Genomic DNA, 7118 nt, shown 5'->3' on the forward strand with positions numbered 1-7118 from the left:
ATGCATATATGATTTCGGTGCCACTGAACCAACTTCGATGCCACCAAAATCGTGCAGAGTTGTTATGCAGGGCCACCACGGATTGCGTAATTTGAGGCAGTTTGTGAAAATTCCAAGTCGGTGCGTAAGAGGGGGATTCACAACTATAAATAAGAGTCCCTAGGACATTCCTAAGCATCTTCTAAGGTTCAAGGAGTGGAGCAAAAGGGTGGGGCCACCGTCCAAGAGCTTTCTTCTTCGTTCTTTAGTTTGTTTTTATGTTTTTCATAAGCGATATTAGTTCAATCATGTCTATGGTTGGCTAAACCTCTTAGCTAGGGCTAAGAGGTGAAGCTTATAACATGAATGGGATTTTTCTTGTTCGAACTTCATTGAATTCTAGTTGATTCTAAGGAATATTTTCAGTTTTATAATGGTTTGTTGTGACTCAAATTATAATAGATCTGTAATAGCTTTAAATATCTTCTTTTCTATTTGAGATTGTGGATTTGGTAAATCTTGTTGTTTGTCATCGTCCTATGGCATGGTTGGGTGATGGAATCCCTTCCAATTCACCACAATTCTCCTTCATTGAGTCTAGATCAATGAGAGGTTCAGAGATTTGACTGTCTCTTCTTCCAACTAAATAGGATAGGACTAATTCTAGTTGGATCTCTTGAATTAAAAAAGGTAGCATCTCAATTACTACAAGTGGATCCTTGGCACCCTGGTTCCCACTTTTAATTGATACTTTACTCATTAGTCAAAATTACTCATTTAAATTCAGATTTCTACTTTAGTTCTTCATCTAGTTCAAGTTCTAGTTAAATTCAGAAGACATACAAGTTTAGTCCCTGTGGATTCGACATCGGTCTTACCGAGATTATTACTACATAGTGACCCTACACTTAGGGTTGTGAACAAGTTTTTAATGCTATTGCCGAGGACTAACGGTTTCATTTTTCTGAGATTAACTAGTTTTGAAATTATGTTAAGATTTGGGTTTATAACTTTCTATTTTTAGGTTAAGGTTTATCTAAATTAGTTTTAGAAACTAACTTGTCTTTTTAATTTTAGGTTAGGAACTTTCCTAATTTATTTTTGGAAACTAACTTACTTTTCTGTTTTGCAGGATCTTAATATAAAAACTTCTAATTTGGTAACTTCTTTCTGATTCTCTCTCTTTCTATTTTTAGATTTCTTATTGCTTTAGGTCCCTTCTATTTTAGGTTTAGGTTAGATTCTGAACTAGAGGACTGAGGGTGTTACATGCCTAAGTGGGTCCGTGATAGCACTCGACATCTCTTGAGTGAAGGAGGATTGGTTGAGGGGTCATCTATCCATCACAAGATTACACACCACCAGAGATCCTTAAAGGTAACTGAAGCTATGGCTACAATCAACCAGCCAATTAACCTTCAAATCCACCTCAACCTAGGGTTGAGGAAATTTAGGATGAAAATGAGGTGCATCAAGCACCCCCCGCCTCGTACTTTATGAGATTATTTATAACCGGTGGGGGTGAGCACACCTTCCTGTATGGTTTTTCCAAAAAATATAGGACATATGAATATCAAGCATGGGGTGATCCAACTCCTTCCAAAATTCCATGGACTTGAATCTAAAATCCATATTTACACATGAAATAGTTTGATGAGATTATAGCCACTTTACATTTTTCGAACTTGTCTTAGGACAGGGTAAGGCAAGAACTCTTTCCCATTTCTTTTAAAGAGAAAGCTAAGACATGGTTGCACTCACTACGTCCATGATCTATTTGTAGATGGAATGACATGACAAGGGAGTTCATTAAGAAAATTTTCCCATATCACAAAACAAACACCCTTAGAAAATCAATCATGAACTTCGCCCAAAAGGAAGATGAAACATTCTTCTAATGTTGGGAGCGGTTCAAGGATCTTGTCAATTCATGCCCACAACATGGTTTTGAAACTTGGCGAATAACAAGTTTTTTTTATGATAGGCTGACTTCTTCCATGCGCTAAATGGTCGAGACAATGTGCAATGGGGAATTCATGAACAAAGAGGTCGATGATGTGTGGGATGATTTTGACAATCTTGCTAAAAACACACAATCATGGAACATCTCCCCAAAATTAAGCACCACTTCTAGGCCTACTCAATCAAAGAAGAGAGGCAGAATTTATCTTCTAAAAGAAGATGATATAAATGCTAAAGTGGCTAATCTCACAAGAAAACTCAAGGCCATAGAACTAAAGAAGGATAAGGCTAAGGAAATTGTTTGTTGTATTTGTGCTTGCAACATTTACACACTGAAAATTGTCCAATAATACCTGTTTTTCAAGAGGTACTAAATGAGCGATCTAATGTCGTGAACAATTACCAAAGACCATTCAGTGGATCCACTTCCAATAAATACAATCCTAGTTGGAGAAATCATCCAAACTTCAATTGGAGGAATAGACAAAGCACTTCTCCTTAAGGATTCCCTAATTAAATTCTAAATCAAGGGAAACCTTAAGGGGATCCAGTTCAAAAGCATCTTCAAAATCAAGAGCGTTTTAATCAGGGTATGCTACAAGCCTTTCATGACCTTACAAAGGCCATACAAGGGCATGAGACAAAAATTATGATTGAGGAAAAAGGAAGCCTTCCAACTCAACCTTTTCCCATCCAAAACAACAATATGAAGTCAGCAACCCAAGCTCTTCAAATCAAATGGAGCAAGCTAAGTGTATCACTACTCTTAGGAGTGGCAAAACAATTGACAAATCTATTCCGGTAAGGGCTGAAAAGTCCAAGGACCTAGAAGAGGACAACAATGATGGACCTAGCAACACTCCACATAAGTTAGAACCTGAACTTCAAGGCAAGCCGATTGCTCCATTTTCCCAACAGTTGGTTGCACTAAAACCTCTCTTGAACTCTCAGGACATTTTAGAGGTGCTAAAACAAGTGAAGGTCAACATTCCTCTAATAGATGTCGTTAAACAAATACCTTAATATGGCAAATTTCTGAAAGACATATGTACGACCAAATGATGGCAAAATATTCAAAAGAAAATCTTTTTAACAGAAAAAGTGAGTGTCATCTTAAAGCAAGATGTGCCATAGAAGTATAAAGATCCTAGTAGCCCAACATTGCTTGTGTAATTGGGAATTACCGGATTGACCACTCACTTCTTGACTTAGGAGCAAACGTAAATCTGATCCCTTGGTCTACGAACAACTGGGTCTGAGTGAATTAAAGCCCACCTGGACTACATTACAACTTTCCAATTTTTTAGTTCATGTACCGAGAGGGATAATTGAGGATGTGTTGGTCCAGGTTGACAAATTCTATACCCAATAGATTTTATCATCCTAATACTCAACCCATTATGGACATGAGCACTAAAAATTTAGTCATTCGTAGTCACCCATTACTTGCCACATTAAATGCAATCATTAATTGTACGAATGGAGTCATAATTTTTCTTTTGGGAATATGACATTGGAGCTCAATATCTTTTTCAATATATGCAAGCAGGCAGAGGATGATGATGATGCCCATGATATTAACTTGATTGATTCTTTCATGGAAGATAGAACACTTTTAACCTTATCCTCTGACCCTCTAGAGACGTGTCTGGTCCACTCACATGATTTTGATGATGATATGATTAGGGAGACGGGTACCATGATTAATGTTATGTCGGTATTTGAAGTTAACCGGTGGAAGCCACAATTTGAAGAATTGCCCCAAGTTAATGTAGTGCCTCTACCGTCTAACCTCAAAGCACTAAAGCTTGACCTAAAACCTTTGCCATCTGATTTAAAATAGGTCTATTTAAGTCAAGACAAGACATACCTAGTGGTGATTTCTTCCCACCTTGAGCAAGAACAGGAGAGTATGCTCATCTCTACTCTCATTGAGCACAAAGGAGCCCTTGGATGGTCGATTACGGACCTCAAGGGAATTGACCCTTTGATTTGTACTCACCACATTTATCTAGAGGATAATGCGAAGATCTCCCGACAACCACAACATAGACTAAATCCAAACATGAAGGAAGTAGTTAAAGCCGAGGTTCTTAAGCCATTGGATGTGAGTATCATTTACCCTATATCAAATAGTCAATGAGTAAGTCTAACTCAGGTGGTCCCCAAGAAGTCTGGAATTACCATCATAGCTAATGTTGATAACGAACTCATGCCAACCAGAGTTACTACTGGTTGGAGAATGTGCATTGACTATAGGAAATTGAATATCGTCACAAGGAAGGACCACTTTTCTTTGCCCTTCATTGATCAAATTTTGGAAAGGCTAGCTAATCATTCTTATTACTATTTCCTTGATGGATATTTAGGTTACAATCAGATTGAGATAGCCCTTGAAGATTAGGAAAAGACAACATTCACATGGCCTTATGACACCTTTGCTTATCGAAGGATGCCAATCAGGCTATGTAATGCTCCCGCCACTTTTCAGCGACGTATGTTGAGTATTTTTTCTGATATGGTAGGGCAATACTTAGAGGTCTTTATGGACGATTTCTCTGTCTTTGGTCCATCCTTTAGCGAATGTCTAGAAAATCTGAAAAATGTGCTGAAGCAATGTGAGGAAAAGAACTTGGTACTGAAATGGGAAAAGTACCACTTCATGGTTTGTAAGGGAATTTTCCTTAGATATATCATCTCGTCTAAAGGAATTGAGGTAGATAAGGCTAAGATTAATCTTATCTCCAACTTACCTCCATCCAAGAACATACGACACGTGCAATCCTTCCTAAGACATTACGGATTTTACAGATGATTCATAAAAGACTTTAGTCACCTCTCTCATCCTTTATACAATCTACTTAAAAAGAATGTACCATACGAGTGGACTAAGCAATGTTAGGAAGCTTTCACTAAGCTAAAGGACATGTTAACCACCACACCTATCATGCAGCCGCTCGATTGGAGCATTCCTTTTGAAATTATGTGTAATGCATCTGACTATGCTCTTGGGGCAGTGTTAAGCTAAAGAAAAGAAAAGAAGCCTTATGTTATACACTACGCAAATAAAACCTTAAATCCTGCCCAAGTGAATGATTTCATTACGAAGAAGAAACTCTTAGTTGTAGTCTTCACTTTGGACAAATTTAGGTCTTACTTGAATGGATCCAAGATCATCATCTACACTGATCATACGGTGCTTATATATCTTCTTTCTAAGAATGATGTTAAGACCCGCTTAATAAGATGGATCCTTCTACTCCAGGAATTTGATTTGGAAATAAAAGATAAAAAGGGAGTAGAGAATGTAATGACTGACCATCTTTCTTACCTTGATCTCTCTGATTCCCTTGAGACGACATATATAATGACATGTTCCATGATGAATAATTGTTTAAAGTCTCTCACTCACCTTGGTTTGCGGATATTGTTAATTATCTTGCTACAGGTTTCACGCCAACACATTGGACAACACAAGATAAGAAAAAATTCTTCGCCGAGGTACGTAAATTTTTTGAAGATGATCCGTACTTGTTTAAATATTGCCCAGACCAAATATCAAGGAGATATGTGCCAGATAATGAGCACCAAAGTGTCATCTCCTTTTATCATTCTCAGCCCTGTGATGGTCACTTTTCTGCTAAAAAGACCACGACCAAGATTCTGCAGTGTGGCTTTTAGTGGCCCACTATGTTCAAGGACAGTCATGAGTTTTACAAAGCTTGTGAACATTTTCAGAAATTAGGAGCTTTGTCCCATAGAAATATGATGCCTTTAAATCTCATTCTGATCATAAAGGCATTTGATTATTAAGGCATCGATTTCATGAGACCATTCCCCTAATCCTTTAGAAATTTTTACATTTTACTAGCAGTAGACTATGTCACTAAATGGGTCGAGGCGATCCCATGCAACAATAATGACCATCAAATGATCATTAAATTCTTAAAAGAAAATATCTTTTTCCAGTTCAGAATGCCTCGAGCTATCATTAGTGATAGAGGTTCACATTTCTGTAACAGGCCATTTGTAAACTTAATGAAGAAATATGGCATCTCTCACAATGTGAGCACTCCATACCACCCACAAACAAGTGGAAAAGCTGAGATTTTTAATAGGAAAATTAAACATATTTTGAAAAAGATGGTTAACTATGACCACAAGGATTGGTCAATTTGATTGACTAATGCTTTATGAGCTTACCATACTGCATTCAAGACCCTTATTGGAATGTCTCCCTTCAGACTTGTCTATGGGAAGGCTTGCCACTTATTTGTGTAGTTGGAACATAGAGCCTACTGGGCTATTAAAAATCTAAACTTCAATTTGGACAACGCTGCTTGCTGCGTAAACTTCAATTGAATGGACTTAAAGAAATCCAGAATGATGTATATGAGAATTCGAGAATTTAAAAGGACAGAATGAAGGTATTTCATGACCAACACTGTAAGGCCCGTATCCTTGTACTGTACCTTCCGTTCAACTCCTGCAATCCTCTCTGTCGAATTTCGGCGACCCGTGACCTATACACAGTGAATGCGTGCGACCTTAAGTCATATCCTAAAGATCTGAGTTGACTCAACCCAAAAGTTATACCCTTGCGACCGTACCATCACCGTGGTTCCAATGCCGTTCTCACGCATTAATGCGATACACAGGCTAGGAGTAGTGGGCCCACATATATTTCAAGGAAACACCATGTACAACGAATTCACGAAGATTTCAGGTTTAGAGAGAGGAATCTCTACCCATACCTCTCTCATCATCAAGGAAAATTAACTCATACCTATCTCATCCATTTTCTTACCAACAATGTAAGGCAACCCATACCCCATGCCACCTCATGACCCCAAAAGTCAACTACGCCCATACCCTTCATGTCACCTCTTCTTACAACACCCATTCCTCACTCATACCATCTCATTTCTCCCTCCATTTCCCTAACAACTAAGAGAGAAAAAGACTAAGGAGAGAAAAGAGAAGCCAAGAGAAGACCCATCTCCCTACCACCTAATCTCACCATCCAACCATCCAAACTTCATCATCCACCATCAAAGAGAGAGCTTAAGAGCCAAGGATTCCAAGGAGCTAAAGAAGAGGAGCAATAGGTGGGTGTTCATAGGACTAGATCTTGATTTTAGGGATATGACAATTAGGGGCCTACCGGTTAATGGTAT

At 38.2% G+C, this 7118-nt stretch overlaps 1 non-coding gene across 1 annotated transcript; it reads right to left on the reverse strand.

The window, feature by feature from the left end:
- Positions 1-1820: 1820 nt before the first annotated feature.
- LOC131223836 (small nucleolar RNA R71) lies at positions 1821-1927 on the reverse strand. Its single transcript, XR_009160730.1, has one exon. It is a non-coding gene; the product is annotated as a small nucleolar RNA R71 (small nucleolar RNA).
- Positions 1928-7118: the final 5191 nt, after the last annotated feature.

Source organism: Magnolia sinica, chromosome 1 (genome assembly GCF_029962835.1).
Source record: "Magnolia sinica isolate HGM2019 chromosome 1, MsV1, whole genome shotgun sequence".
Taxonomy (NCBI): domain Eukaryota; kingdom Viridiplantae; phylum Streptophyta; class Magnoliopsida; order Magnoliales; family Magnoliaceae; genus Magnolia; species Magnolia sinica.